This window comes from Entelurus aequoreus, linkage group LG24 (genome assembly GCF_033978785.1).
Source record: "Entelurus aequoreus isolate RoL-2023_Sb linkage group LG24, RoL_Eaeq_v1.1, whole genome shotgun sequence".
Lineage (NCBI taxonomy): Eukaryota > Metazoa > Chordata > Actinopteri > Syngnathiformes > Syngnathidae > Entelurus > Entelurus aequoreus.
The window spans coordinates 27797438-27814634 of NC_084754.1; positions in this window are offsets into that span (position 1 = coordinate 27797438).

Sequence of the window (17197 nt, forward strand, 5' to 3'; positions counted from 1 at the left end):
GCAGTCTTCATTGTTCATTAAACAAATTGCAAAACATTCGCCAACACAGATGTCCAGAATACTGTGGAATTTTGAGATGAAAACAGAGCTTTTTGTATTGGATACAATGGTGTCCGAATACTTCCGTTTCAACCATTGACGTCACACGCATACGTCATCATACAAAGACGTTTTCAACCGGAAGTTTCGCGGGAAATTTAAAATTGCACTTTATAAGTTAACCCGGCCGTATTGGCATGTGTTGCAATGTTAAGATTTCATCATTGATATATAAACTATCAGACTGCGTGGTCGGTAGTAGTGGGTTTCAGTAGGCCTTTAAAGGCAGATCACACATTGTGCGTATATGGCCCTAATACACGGAGAGCCTACTTTTGTGTAAATAAGCGTATGTAAAATGTCAATACATTAATGCCAGAGCGACTTATATGACATTGTGTTTTCCTAGCCACTTCCTGCTCCGTCATTGGTAAAAATATAATGGCAAAACCCAATGATGTTCACATCGTCCCATGTAGCGCGCAGTGTTAGTGCTGGGCAGGTAAACAGACGGAGATGTGCTGGGGACATATCCACTGTTTCGATTATGTCGAATAGATTTTTTGCACTCGAAAAAATGTATAAACGAAAAACGTATTTCCCATAAATTCGTTTTAATACCAGTGTTGGGTTAGTTACTGAAAACCAGTAATGAGTTATAGTTACTAGTTACTTCATTTCAAAAGTAACTCAGTTACTAACTCAGTTACTTACACCAAAAAGTAATGCGTTTCTTTGAAAAGTAACTATTTAGTTACTTCTTTTTTTCTTTTCTTTTTTAAAAGCTCCCATTAATGCCCTTTAGCCTTCATTTCAGTACTGTTATTGCACTGGAGAATAATACAGTGTGTTGATCAACTTGACATGCATTTGCATCACTGAACTCTGCTAAGCAATGTGCTCTACATACAACACACAAACAATGTGGTCTACATACAACACACAAACAATGTGGTCTACATACAACACACAAACAATGTGCTCTACATACAACACACAAACAATGTGGTCTACATACAACACACAAAGACAAAGATATGTTTCAAAGGCCAATTTGTTTCTGGCCAGAACAAATTGACAAAACTATTTTAAATAGCTGCAACATAATGGCACTTTAACTTTAACTCTAAGTAGATAGGATCTTTGATCCAAGACACAACTTACATTTAACTAAAATGTTATTTTCTTTGGACTCGACAAAAGAAAAGTATTGAGAATTTCTCCTTGTTAAAAAAATCGACTCTTGGCTTCGCCTTGATGTCTTGTTAGTTGTTATGATAGTAGCGTTTATGTGTGTGTGTGTGTGTGTGTGTGTGTGGCCCTTTAAGATATGACAGCATGTGGGTGAGGGACGTCAGTGAGTGAGTGGGCGAGAGAAGTGAGGGAGCGGCGACAGTGAGTGCTTGCAGGTGCTCTCTCTAGCTTGCTGGATGGCTGCGTCCAATAAAGTCACAAAGTTGCAACAAACCGCCGGCCTCGTCATTCACCCTCAGCTGTAAAGACCACTTCCGGGTAAAGTGAAGGTTGTTAGCCCCGAAGGAACGTCTCCCCTGCGCTCCTCAACTACGGTATGGGAGTCCCCGCCCCCCCCCGCCCCCACCCACACAAAGCACGTACGCCTTTTCTTTTCCACCGCAGCGCTGCCACAAAACACACTCAGATCTTCAGTTTCTAGCCGATACTACATAAAAAATAACGTGAAATAACGCAGTAACGCATCATGTAGTAACGGTAACTGAGCTACTGAATATTAAAAATAACGCGTTAGATTACTAGTTACCGCCGAAACTAACGGCGTTACAGTAGTCCCAACACTGTTTAATACAAAATATGAATCAAACCACATTCAAGTCTGATTACATCCTATCTTGCTGATTGTATTGTATCATATCTCTCGGCAAGAAATCTGCGTTCTAAGAATTCTGGCATATTAGTGATTCCCAGAGCCTTAAAACAGTCTGCGGGCTATAGAGCGTTTTCTATTCGGGCTCCAGTACTCTGGAATGCCCTCCCGGTAACAGTTAGAGATGCTACCTCAGTAGAAGCATTTAAAAGCCTACTGAAATGAATTTTTTTTATTTAAACGGGGATAGCAGATCTATTCTATGTGTCATACTTGATCATTTCGCGATATTGCCATATTTTTGCTGAAAGGATTTAGTATAGAACAACGACGATAAAGATTGCAACTTTTGGTATCTGATAAAAAAAAGGCTTGCCCCTACCGGAAGTAGCGTGACGTAGTCAGTTGAACATATACGCAAAGTTCCCTATTGTTTACAATGATGGCCGCATGAAGTGAGAGAGATTCGGACCGAGAAAGCGACAATTTCCCCATTAATTTGAGCGAGGATGAAAGATTTGTGGATGAGTAAAGTGCAAGTGAAGGACTAGTGGGGAGTTGAAGCTATTCAGATAGGGAAGATGCTGTGAGAGCCGGGGGTGACCTGATATTCAGCTGGGAATGACTACAACAGTAAATAAACACAAGACATATATATACTCTATTAGCCACAACACAACCAGGCTTATATTTAATATGCCACAAATTAATCCTGCATAAAAACACCTGCGTGTTTGTTATGCTAGCTCCTAGCTCCTCTGCTAGCTCCTAGCTCCATAGAACACGCCAATACAATTCAAACACCTGATCAACACACACAATCACTCAGCCCAAAAGACCGTTCACCTAACCCAAGGTTCATAAAGCTTATATATTTTTAAAAAGTTACGTACGTGACGCGCACGTACGGTACGGTACGTGTTATGCTAGCTCCTAGCTCCTATGCTAGCTCCTAGCTCCATAGAACACGCCAATACAATTCAAACACCTGATCAACACACACAATCACTCAGCCCAAAAGACCGTTCACCTAACCCAAGGTTCATAAAGCTTATATATTTTTAAAAAGTTACGTACGTGACGCGCACATACGGTACGGTACGTGTTATGCTAGCTCCTAGCTCCTATGCTAGCTCCTAGCTCCATAGAACACGCCAATACAATTCAAACACCTGATCAACACACACAATCACTCAGCCCAAAAGACCGTTCACCTAACCCAAGGTTCATAAAGCTTATATATTTAAAAAAAGTTACGTACATACGCAAAAAAAAGTTGCGCACATACGGTTAAGCGATCAAATGTTTAGAAGCCAAAGCTGCATACTCACAGTAGCACGTCTGCGTCTTTGTCATCCAAATCAAAGTAATCCTGGTAAGAGTCTGTGTTGTCCCAGTTCTCTACAGGCGTCTGTGTATCGAAGTCAAAAGTCCTCCTGGTTAGAGTCTCTGTTATCCGAGTTCTTCCATCTTGACTGCATCTTTCGGGAATGTAAACAAAGAAGCGCCGGCTGTGTACTGTTGTGGCTGACTACGTTCGAAAAATACGTCCATTTCGCACCGACAACTTTCTTCTTTGCTTGCTCAGCTTCCTTCTCCATAATGCAATGAACATGATTGAAACAGATTCACGAACACAGATGTCCAGAATACTGTGGAATTATGAAATGAAAACAGAGCTTTTTCGTATTGGCTTCAATGTGGAAGGCATACCCGTGTTCCCCGGGCTACGTCACGCGCATACGTCATCCTCAGAGGCGTTTCGAACCGGAAGTTTAGCGGCAAATTTAAAATGTCACTTTATAAGTTAACCCGGCCGTATTGGCATGTGTTATAATGTTAAGATTTCATCATTGATATATAAACTATCAGACTGCGTGGTCGGTAGTAGTGGGTTTCAGTAGGCCTTTAAGTCCCATCTTTGAACTCATTTGTATACTCTAGCCTTTAAATAAACCCCCCTTTTAGACCAGTTGATCTGCCGTCTCTTTTCTGCTCTGCCCCCCTCTACTTCGTGGAGAGGTTATCAGGTGACCACAGATGATGCGCAAGCTGTTCAAAGTCGGGACCCGGGGTGGACCACTCATCTGTGCATCAGTTGGGGACGTCTCTGCGCTGCTGACCTGTCTCCACTCAAGATGATCCCCTGCTGGCTTCACTATGGACTGGACTCTCACACTATAAACTAGATCCCCCGTGGACTGGACTCTCACACTATTAACTAGATCCAGTCTACGTCCATTGCACCCGTCACATCTGTGGTCCCCTCCAAGGTTTCTCATTGTATCCCACTGGGTTCAGTTTTTTTCTTGCCCTGATGTGGCATCTGAGCCGAGGATGCCCTTTGAGAAACTTGTGATTAAGGGCTTTATAAATAAACTTTGATTGATTGATTAAAAAAGTAAAACAACTGTTTAACAAATAAAAAACTAATTTAGTAATGTGTGGCTCTTTGTGCACACAATGTTGTTTCTTGATGTGTGCACTTGACTGATATCCAATCAACTTCAGACTAGGTGCGAGACATTGTAATTACGTTTTAAATCCAGCAGATGGCGACAAAGCCCAAGTGCTGTCACAATGAAAGGCATCATAAGTGACTGCCGAAGTAGGTGATACTGGGTTGCCATGGTATCAACACTCCTGCTTATCATCACAATACCACCTAAGCTGTTATTTAAAATAAAAATGTGATTATGACCTGCAATTGAACATCATAATCATTCTAACAGTGTGCAGGATTTCTGAGTGTCTCATTGCATTCAAATATCTGCTCTTCTGAGCATGTAATATCGATGTACAGCATCTGCACAAGATAGTTGGACTGGTTGCATTCAGTGTCAGTGTGTGCCACAATTCAAACAAAGTGAGGGCTCAGAGGCAGCAGGGCTAAATCTAATAAGGCGACAGCTTCTTCAGGCTTATTAGATTCATACTGTGGTTGTATAACGTTTGGCCTCTGGTATCAAATCAACATTAAGTTCTTAAGATAATAACCAACAAAATGTCTTATTCCAACCTGGCATGTTGGTTTGCAATGTTTAAATACTTAGACGATCGCAGAACATTGAACTGTATTTTAGACATATACATTATGTATAATACAATTAGAGACTTTTTATAAAATTAAAACATTTGAAAGTGGCCCCCTCTGCAAAGTCTGGACATGCGTGTTTTAAATGCTCATAGACTCTTTGCAGGGCATTAATGAACATCCTGGTCTACTTGGATGTTCCCAGCATGTCCCAACCTGTCATTGGAAGTCACATTTATTCCCACTGGTGATATCCAGCTACATTTTTAAAGCACGAAGCGAGTAAAGAGCGTTAAAGGCAGTACTTGCAGAGTTTGTGGTATCAAAATGAATGCACATTTTTCCTGTAAACATATATTTTCAACAAGTAATATCCCCAGGCCATTATCAAAATATGTATATTTGCCTCAGTCTGCTTTGAGATGACTGTACTTCCTCAAAGATGCAAGAAATACAATTTCTTTACAGCGCAAAAGGTTACATCAACAAGTCGTTCCAGCTTAGCGTCAGAGATCAAAAGACAGTATGGCCAGAGGCAATTCTATAGTACCCTGGGGCCCAAGGCAATAATTTAGAGGAGGCCCCTTCAAACAGTCTTCATCACCCTTATATGATAAACTACAAACAAAAAAAATTAAACATTTATATTTTTATTTTAGTAGTGCACATTAGTATGTTTTCAAAATAAAAATATAGTAAAGTTGGGAAATGAATTCATGACAACTACCCCGAAAATATGCGCAATGATATAAATATTATTGTCATTGTCGCTTATGACAGTTATTAGTTTGCCACAAAGGGTTGAACACTGAACTCAAGGCGTAGGAGGAATATACTGTATTGCCACATAATTAAGACTGCAGTAAGATGGCAGTCACATATAATACATGCAAGGTTAGACTGCAATATGACTCAAGTAAAAAACACCAACATTTTATGATTATGGTTGTGCTTACCGACATCAAAGCTATTTTATTTGGTACATGGTGAAATGAAAAGTGTGACCAGTAGATGGCAGTCACTCATAAAAGATATGTGTAGACTGCAATATAATGGCAGTCACACATAAGCGATACGAGTACACTGCAATATGACTCAAGTAAGCGACACCAAAATTGTATATGTTCCGTTGAAAATATAGAACATTACACACGGCGCTCAAAAATCTATCAAAATGTTTTAATACGACTTTGGTGAGCCGCACCGCTTGATGGATTGTGCTGTGCTTCAACATACAAGTATTATTATGGTGTGTGTATAAGGTAAGACATATTATCTGGTGTTTTGTTTTGCAATATTATGCAAAAGCAACGTTTCTTATCTTTTGGTACCTGCTGATCTGTATTTGGGATCTGCATAAGTCGTGAAAATTTGCTTGGGTCCGCCTTTGTAGTCTGTGACGACATTCATAGTCGATAAGCTTCTTATTTTTCTGTATCTTCTTGTTATGAGACATTCATCCTCCGCTGTTGCCATTTTTAATATAAAGTTGTGTAAAGTTCTAACTTAAATCTGTCAGTAAACGTGCCATGAACGCGCTAAAACATACCGGTGTAGTGAGTTTACATTATTCGCCCAAGGAACTTTAGTTATTAGAGAGTTCCGCTCGGACGGTTTTTCATGGGACACATTTTCACTAGTGAGCCACGGATGAGGAGATGCTGCTTCATTACTGATTTAAGTAAAGTCTGAATGTCATTAAAACAGTTAGCTCCATCTTTTGACAGTTCTTCTACTCCCGTCCTTGCACGCTACACCGCTACAACAAAGATGACGGTTAGAAGACGCTGCCGAAGGTGAGCCACGTAAATAAGACGGCCCACAAAACGGCGCATCCTGAAGCGTCTGTCAGAAAGCGGCTTGAAGATGGTCTGTAAAACATAACCCATGCAACATTTTGACCAAAGAACCACCATTACTTGTTATGTAGAGTAGACCACAGGGAAGTGTTTTACATTTAGAAAAAAAAATGAAATAATATGACTCCTTTAATGCGCCCTATAATCCGGTGCGCTTTTTGTATGAAAATAGACCTGAATAGACCCGCTCATCTGCATTGCGCCTTATAATCCGGTGCGCCCTATGTACTGGAAAATACGGTATCCACTTCCCCCCATTCTGTGTTTACTCCCCTGCAGTCTGCACAATGTTTTACCAGGCTTGACCTACAGAAGACATATGACCTTGTTCGTATCCATGATAGGGACACATGGAAGACAGCGTTCAATACTCACCTGGCATTTCGAATATCTGATTATTCCTTTTGGTTTGACTAAAGCGCCTGACATTTTTCAGGATCTTGTCAGCGACATTTTTCGCGACATGACTGGTCAGTTCCTCCCATCTTCATTTATTACTTGACTCTCAACAAACATGTCCAGCAGAGCCGGTTAGTCCTTCAACGATTACTAGAAAGTAAGTTATTCATTAAAGCAGACAAGTGTTTTGGGATTTATTGTGGCGAAGGGTCAATTTAGACCTGATCCTGGTAAGATGCAGATGGTGGTAGACTGGCCTACTCCCAATTCAAGAGAAAAATTCAGAGGTTTCTGGGATTTTCCACTTTCTACCGTCCTTTAATTCGTCATTTTATTCTTGTGGAAATGCTGACTAAGCTGACTTCCACTAAAGTCCCGTTCGTCTGGAATTCTGAGGCTAGTTGCGCCTTTTTGACTCACTCAATTGTTTACGTCTGCACCTATACTTTATTACCCTGACCGTTCTCTCCAAATTTACGTTGAGATAGACACCTCTGACACAGGTGCGGGGTCCGTACTTTCCCAGCACTTGTCCACTGACCGAAAGCCGCACTACAGCGTTTTTGCCTCGCATCGCTTGACCCCTGCGGAATGGAATTGAGACAATGGCAACAGAGAGCTCTTGGCCATTGTTCTGACCCTTCAGGAATGGAGGCATTGGTTTACGTTTTGTGATTTACTCGGAACATAAGAACTTAGTGTAACTACACGCCGCTCAAAGACTGAAACCCGTCCAGGCCAGGTGGGCACTTTTCCTGACGCGATTGAACTTTCTTATTACCTTCCGTAATGGGTCACAAAATGTCAAGCCTGATGCCTTGTCCCGCCTTTACTCACTCCGCCTTGGAGAGGACTTCGCTGAATCCAATTGTTCCCCATGGCCTAATCATTGGGGTCTTCAGTGAGACATTGAGAAGCAGGTCACAGAGGCTCTCAAGTCCGACCCATCTCATAAGCGTTGTCCACGGTTCCACGTCTTTGCTCCAACGTTCTGGACTGGGCGCATGGATTGAAGATTGCCTGTCACCCGGGCATTAACTGCACCATTTTCCTCCTCACCCAACACTTGTGGTGGCCTACTCTTTGAGCGGAAACAAAGGATTTTGGGAGCATCTGTGCTTGGAACAAGGCCTTCCAGGCCACAGCAGGACTTAACACCCTCAGAGGGTAAATGACCAATGTTCCCTCTAATTGTTCATGTGTCTGAGCAAACACAAAAACTCCCTGAGCATTCAGTGGAGCACATGTGAGCAACATCACACGTGGCAATACCAGCAGCACACCTGTCTATAACCAATCTTTTATAATAACACTCAAATGAGAGGAGTCATTTTCATGAGATTATTTTGTAATATTAGTGATTTGACCCACTTGTAATGAAAATAAAATAAATCTTGTTTTTCATAAGCTATGGATTAGTATTGTACATTATTTGGGGTTCCTGCTTTGGAAATCATGTGTACCCCTTTCAGAGATCACATTTAGTTCCCCTTAAACATCCTCATGTTGCACAATGAAATGTAAGCATAGGATGAAGTGTGCATTCCTGTAACTTTCTCTAGTAACAGCATTCCATGATTAATATCAATAAATTAACATTAATAATAAATGACAGTAGAATAAGCACACGTATGACTGAGGAGTCATAGTGTAACTTTGTGCGGTGTTTGAGTTGTCCGACTTTTTGTGTGGCCATAAACGCACCAGTGGCTTAGTGCTATGCGTGTTGGTGACAGATGACAAGTTGGTTTTGGCCTGGTTTGTACAGCAGAAAATGACTTGTTTTTCGAAATATAATTTTTTTACTCATGTTTTTGGTGTGGTTATGGCCGAATATAAACAGCTTTGCTCAATAAAGTGATCAATATAATTCCTGTCCTCGAAGCATCTCGATAGACGTTACAATAATTGAACGGTGTTCAATTGAACGGTGTTGACGAACACCGTTAGGGCCGCTTGTTGTCACTGTCACTCAGAGTTGCATTGCAAAATTACACAGAAAAAATGTGTTTATTTTGTTTAGAATTCAGATGGGATTTGATTTGGTGCGCGGCATATACTTGCTGTGCGCAGAGGACGCTTGAGCAGTGCGCAATTGCGCAGGCACGCACCTTACAGGAAACGTTGGTAATGACACCATCTAACTACTGTGGTTCTGTTTTCGAAGATGGCTCCCTTCGTAGCCCTTCCCAGGCCGCCCAAATACTAGTGCTGTGTTTTCATTCTCCAGGGCATTTAAACATAAGTGGTGTCTAACAGAGGTACAGTTTTCTCTGCCGGATAGAAGGCTTTTTGCCAGAGCCTGGGCGCCTCCCCAAGCCTGTCCTGTGGTTACAATCCCCAATGGGCAAACGGAGCAGACCAAACAGGTCCTGGAGGCGGCCAGCTGATGCGTGTGTCATCAGCAGCTTTCAACTTTCATTGGATCGAATAGGCTCACAAATCCCCCATTAGCTCCGGCACTGGCCAGTCACCTTTCCCTATCACCTAGTCTCCAGCCTCCAGTTTTTCTCTCGATGGAATCAAACTCAAATGTTTATAGTTTCCACCTTTGCATTTTTAGGAACTGCTTCACACAGCCCTAACAGAGTCAACAATAAGTTATTCACCATTATTGTTGCTGTTTGCAAACACAATACACACAGTGACCATTTAATACCACAAACTATAGTCATCAAAAACTACAAGTTCCTGGCTATATTGTGGGCTTTTGTCAGTTCTCAAGGGGCCCCTTCTGTTTCAGGGCCACAAGAAGGTGCCTGTTTTTCTTGTTGGCAAGCAGTGTGTCCCGAGTTTGCCTTTAAATTTAAACCAATTAAAACACATGTGGACTAAACGGACACAAGAAGACATCGCTGATGAGACCAGGTCAGACTGTAATCAGATAACTAGGTGCACAAATAGTCACAAAGAAAGTTTTAAAAAATGAATTGTAATTGATAAACAAGTAACTTGTCCAGCGGGCACTATGAAGACCTCATGGTACGATTAGTGTACGTAATTGAAGATTAGTGGTTGTGCTTGCTTCTCCTGTTACTGCATACACTTTTGAGGCATTTTAAAAACAATTTAATATGGATAACTTAATACCCTAATGATCCGTTATACCGCTGATGGGATATAAACAGTACACAGCAACAGTGTGTGGGAGTTTATCAAAATTAAGATGCTTTCCTACACCTACACATTTGCATAAGTAGAACTATCATCCAGCCAAAACTGCTGGCAGTCACGATGAGCACATGTTTGTTTCCCTGTAGACCCAATTTAATTTCATCGTTTGTCTAATTTGTTACAAATACCAGCAAGACTATGTAATCAACAAAGATTATGAACTGGGAAATTTTATTCACAGTGATTTTGGTGTTTCTGTTATTTGTCTGAAGCAGTGTATATTAAAATTGTACGAAGAGGTAGTCATGCTTTGATCCAACTGTGTGATTGGTCAAAATGGTCACTATAATATATTCATTGTTGCCCTGCGTATCCAGAGATTTGCTACCATTGTAGTTATTGACAAGCACTCAGAAAATAGTTAACTCGGACATCTAATATGTCTGGTCCATCAATACACACATATAAACATTTTGCAATGCAGTCTGCTGAAAATGATGGAAAGCGCCACTACATTGCCACTGACACTGTGGTCAACGTGGGAATCGACACAAAACTAATTTTAAGATATTCCACACTCTATATAAATATACATATCCATCCATCTTTCTTCACCACGACAGACCGTTGCAGAGCTCGTATCACTGCATACGCTGCACCGATCCGCCTGTTGATCTCACAATCCACTCCTCCTTCACTCGTGAACAAGACCCCGAGGTACTTGAACTCCTCCACTTGGGGCAGGATCTCCTCCCCAACCCGTAGATGGCCCTCCACCCTTTTCCGGGCAAAAACCTTGGACTCAAATTTGGAGGTGCTGATTTTCATCCCGGTCGCTTCACACTCAGCCACGAACCGATCTAGTGAGAGCTGGTCAGATGAAGCCAGCAGGACCACATCATCCGCAAAAAGTAAAGACCTAATCCTGCAGCTACCAAACCGGATCCCTGCAACGCCCTGACTGTGCCTAGAAATTCTGTCGATAAAAGATGTAAACAGAATTGGTGACAAAGGGCAACCCTAACATAGTGCAACCCTCACTGGAAACGGGTCCGACTTACTGCCGGCAATGCGGACCAAGCTCTGACACTGATCATACAGGGAGTGGACCACCACAACCAAGCTGTCTGATACCCCATACTCTCTGAACACTTGCCTAAGGATTTCCCGAGAGACATAGTTAAATTCCTTCTCCAAGTCCACAAAACACATGGAGACTGGTTGGGAAAACTCCCATGCACCCTCGAGCATCCTGCCAAGAGTAAAAAGTTAGTCCACAGTTCCACGACCACGACGAAAACCACACTGCTCCTCCTGAGTCCGAGGTTTGACTATCTCCTCTCCAGTACACCTGAATAAACCTTGCCGGGAAGGCTGAGGAGTGTGATCCCATGATAGTTGGAATACACACTCCGGTTCCCCTTTTGAAATAGAGGGACCACCACCCTAGTCTGCCAATCCAGAGGCACCACCGCCGATGTCCGCGCAATGCTGCAGAGTCTTGTCAACCACGACAGCCCCACTCCATCCAGAGCCTTAAGGAATTCCGGGCGGATCTCATCCACCCCCGGGACCCTCCCACCGAGGTGCTTCGTAGCTACCTCGGCAACATCATCCCCAGAAATAAGAGAGCCCACCGTGGAGTCCTCAGGTACTGCTTCCTCATTGAAAGACGTGTAGGTGGGATTATGGATGTCTTTGAAGCGTTCCTTCAAACAATCCACAACAACCCCAGTCGACGTCAGCAGCACAGTGACCCCACTATACACAGTGTTCACAGTGCACTGCTTCACCCTCCCTTAGGCGGTGGATGGTGGTCCAGAATCACTTCGAAGCCGTCTGGAAGTTGTTCTCCATAGCTTCTCCGAACTCCACCCATGTCCGAGTTTTTGCCTCTGCAACCGCCAAAGCTGCACACCGCTTGGCCTGTCAGTACCTTTCCGCTGCCTCCAGAGTCCCATAAGCCAAAATGATCTGATAGGACTCCTTCAGCTTGACAGAATCCGTCATCGTTGGTGTCCGCCACCGGGTTCTGGGATTACCGCCACGGCAGGCACCAATCACCTTGCGGCCACAGCTCCGATCGGCTGCCTCGACAATAGAGGCATGGAACATGGTCCACTTGGACTCAATATCCCTCCCTCGTAACATGTTCGCAACATGTTCGAAGTTCTCCTGGAGGTGGGAATTGCGCGTAAAATGTACTAGCGTCCAGTTACTGTTGAGCCACAAGCTCGAAAATAGCGAGTAGAAATGCACAAAAACGGGGATATTATGGAAATCTCAGGTCCAAAGCCATGGCAAGTCATTCTGCGGACAAGACACGACTATTTTATCTTCAATCGCCGTGACACGACATTATCGGAGCATACGCCTGCTAGTGCCTTTGCCGCTTGTAGAGAGGAGGAGCTTCACGTCCGTGTTTACATTACAGTTGAGTGCATTAATAATATGAAATGTAGATTGTTACTCGAACTGCTTTAGTAAGATAGACTAAAAGCTTAGCAGGAAAAAAGATGGAAGAGAGGAAGTCTAGAGTCACTTTTATCAAAGACCCGTCAAGACACTTCTCATACCAATCAGACACTACTGTTGTGTGTCACATCTAGTCTATCAACCCAAACTGTGAAAAATTGTCTTACATTACAATCATGCTTTGTCAAAGATGTTTTGTAATTCAATATGTGATATTTCTATCTAAATAAATGTTTGATTGCAGATTGAAATAAAGTGTTTATATTTTTATAACATGTTCTGATTGATAGCAAGTTGTGGGGAGGCGGGACCGGCAGTCCAACAGAGAGGCAGGGCACACCGGAACCCGCTCCAAGATGGCGGCGAGGAGGCGGGGACGGTGAGCGAGCAGCGAGGTGGGGGGCGCTGGGATCGGCGCCGTATTGAACGTCAGGTGTGTGGATCGCCCGGCTGGGCACAATTGAATAATCTCCTCTCACTAAATAAAAGGGGAGCAGCAGAGAACGACGGAGGAAGTCGTTGGCGGGAAGTAAACCAAGGAGCGGTGGCTAAACAAGTGAGAGTATCCAAATCTTCTTGGCGGTTGTGCATAAGCTGTTTTGTGACTGGATCGAGATGGAAGGGGATAGTGACGGGAGGTATGAGGAAGGTATGGACGTGGATAGGACTAGAGGGGAGAGAGGAAAGAAGGGGAGTGGAGGGCATGAAGGAAAGTCGAGTGCTAAAAGAGTTCACAAAGAAGATGAAGAAGTAGAAAAGAGGAAAAAGACTATGGAAGATAATTACAGGATCATATATACATTTAAATCTAGTCAAGACATGAATGACATAAGTTTAATGACACTGGTTAAGGGGTTAAAGAAGGACATCGGAGAGGTGGAGATAGCGAAGGTGCTCAGGGACGGACGACTTTTGATTAAATGCAAAAATGGAGAGCAAAAGAGTAAAGCAATGCGATTGCAAAAACTGTGCAATAAGATAATAAAGGAAAAAATGGAAGTGGGAGAACGAAAGGGGTCAAGAGGAGTAGTGACAGGAATCCCAAGAGGTGAAAATTTAGAAGAATTGAAAAGACAAATAAAAGGGGGAACTGTCAAAATGATGACAAGTATGATGGCATTCAGAAATGGAGAAAAGACGGAGAGCGAATCAGTGCTAGTACAGTTTGTCGAGGAAGTCCTCCCGCAAATAATTATGATTGGGTTTTTAAGCTTTTACGTTAGAGCTTACGTCCCACCCCCAGTACGCTGCTTCAAGTGCCAACGCTATGGGCACATAGCCAGTGTGTGTCATGCTAAATTGAGATGTGGAAGGTGTGGAGGGGAGCATGAATATGGACAATGTGGAGATAATGAACTGGTCAAGTGTTGCAACTGTGGCGGGAATCACACAGCAGCGTATGGGGGATGTGTCATTAGGAAACAGGCAACAGAAGTACAGCAAATCAGAGTAGAAAGAAATATGACATACGCAGAGGCAGTTAAAGTAAGAAATGAAGAAAGTGCAGAACAAGATAGAAGTGAGAATAGTAAAGAACTAGACAGAAGTGACAATAGTTCAAGTAATAAAAAACAAGAGGCAGCAAATACAGGACTTTCTATGGACAAGCTAGTTGTGTTCCTGGCATACGTCATAAACTGCAATGAACAGGCAAGAAGTAAAACTGAGAAGATCAAAATAATTGTCAAAGCAGCAGCAAAGTTGTTAATTTTGGGAACAGGTACGAGGTGAACTACAGAGAGTAGACGAGACAGAGTCATGTTACCACAATCCAACGCCATGTTAACTGTTCAGTGGAATGCCAGAAGTTTAATAGCAAACGGACAGGAACTAAAGGGATATATTAATAATATGAAAAATAAACCACATATACTATGTATTCAAGAAACCTGTCTGAAGCTAAAATTGAGCTTTATAATAAAAGGATACATAACATTACATAAAGATAGGAATGATGGGCAAGGAGGAGGATGTGCCATATTTATTAAAGAAGACAAGCATTATACAATATTAAAAGAAAAACAAGAACTACAAATAGTAGGGGTAGAAGTATGGAATAATAATACAAAGTGCTAAACTTCTATAATCCGTGCAAGAAATTACAAATTCATCAACTAGAAACAATAGTCGAGCACTGGAGTGGCAATATCATTTGGTGTGGTGACTTTAATGCACATAGCACAATGTGGGGTGAAAGGGATGACTGGAATGGGGAAACATTGGAAGCATTTTTGGAGGAAAAAGAACTGGTGTGTGTGTGAATGATGGGTCGGGAACAAGGTTGGATGTAGTTACGGGTAAAGAAACAGCAATAGATTTAACATTGGTGTCACAAGGGTTAGCAGGAAAGGTAGAGTGGGAAGTAAAAAAAGACAGCACTATAGGAAGTGATCACTACCCAATCTTCATTCACATAAACATAAACCAAAGGACAGAAAGCACTAAAAAAGAAGGAAGATGGAAGTATAATCACGGTGATTGGGGACAATTTAGGGAAAGTACCGACATGACATTGAAGGAAGTGGATATAAATCAAGATATTGAACAACTGAATACAGATATTACAAAGTGCATAATAGAAGCAGCCAAAAAGAGCATACCAAGGAGTAGTATAGGGAAAAGAAGGAAGATAGTGCCGTGGTGGACACAAGCGTGCACAGACGCAATAAAAGAACGGAAAAGAGCATTTAGAATATTGAGAAGAACACATAATTTCCAAGATATGATCCAATATAAAAGGCACCAAGCTAAAGTAAGGTACGTTATTAAAAAGACAAGAAAACACTATTGGAGAACGTTTTGTGAATCATTAAATAGAACTACTCCTTTAGGCCAAGTGTGGGGAATGATCAAGAAAATGTCAGGGATCAGAAATTAACATAAAAATCATATGATGAAAGATGGGACACGGTGTGTGGTAGAAAATAAAGAAAAAGCAGAACTTTTAGCAAAGACATTTGTTAAAGTGCACAGTAATGATCAGTTGAGAAATGTAGAAAAACAAAAGAGAGAAGAAACACTTAGTTTAAATATTGAGGAAATGGTGGAAGACAATGATAATAGTTTAACCAACACTATAGATATGACATTTTCTTTGAATGAAATGATTCGAATATTGAAAAAGGTTAAAAAAAAAACAACACCAGGAAAAGACCAGGTGAGTTATCAGATGATCAAAAACTTAAGCAGCATTGGCAAAGAAGTGGTCTTGAAATTATATAATAGGATATATGAAGAAAGAAAATTACCAGCAGAGTGGAAAGAAGCTGTAATGATTCCAATATGCAAACCAGGGAAAGACCCGGAAGAGGCAGGTAATTATAGGCCGATAGCATTGACCTCAAATTTGGGCAAAGTAATGGAAAAAATTATTAATGAAAGACTAGTATATTATTTAGAGTCAAATGAAATAATAAAAAACTACCAAAGTGGATTTCGCAAAGCAAGAAACACAAACGACCCAGCAGTGCAGCTGGAAGAGGAAATTAGAAAGGGAGAAATAAATAAAGAAAGTATAATTGCAGTATTTTTTGATATAGAGAAAGCTTATGATATGTTGTGGAAACAGGGGTTGCTGATAAAACTAAATAGAATTGGGATTAGAGGGAAAATGTATAGATGGATAAAAGACTTCTTAACAAGTAGAACAATATTAGTAAAAATAGAGAATGAATACAGCAGAGTATATGAAGTGGAAAATGGGACCCCGCAAGGGAGTATAATAAGTCCAGTATTATTTTCAATAATGATAAACGAAGCTTTTAGTGAAGTGGGAGGGTTAGTGGATGTGGCACTGTTTGCTGATGATGGAGTGATGTGGAAGAGAGGTAGAAATACTAATCATATAGAAAAGAAGATTCAAAAAGCGGTAAATAATGTTCAAGAATGGGGAACGGCGTGGGGTTTAAGATTCTCTGTTGGAAAGACAAAAGTCATACATTTTACAAAGAGGAAAGTACAAAACAAGCTCCAAATTAAACTCTATGGAGAAATTATAGAAGAGGTACAAGTAATTAAATATTTGGGTATATGGTTTGATAAAAATATTAACTGGTCAACCCACATCAGCAAAATAGTGGAGAAAAGTAAAAAGGTGTTAAATATAATGAGGGCTTTGAGGGGTAAAGACTGGGGGGCTGATATACAGACATTGAAAGCAATATACATGGCTTTAATTCGATCTGTTATTGATTATGGATGCATTATTCATCAATCTGCTTCAAAAACATTACTTGGGAAAATAGACAGGATCCAACCACAGGCTTTAAGGTTATGTTGTGGAGCTACTAAATCAACCCCAGTTGCAGCATTACAAGTAGAGATGAATGAAAAACCTTTAGATATGAGGAGAGATCAACTGTCAGCAGTTTATTGGGCAAACTTAAAAGGGTCCAAGCAAGGACATCCAACCCATCAAGTGCTACTAAACTGCCA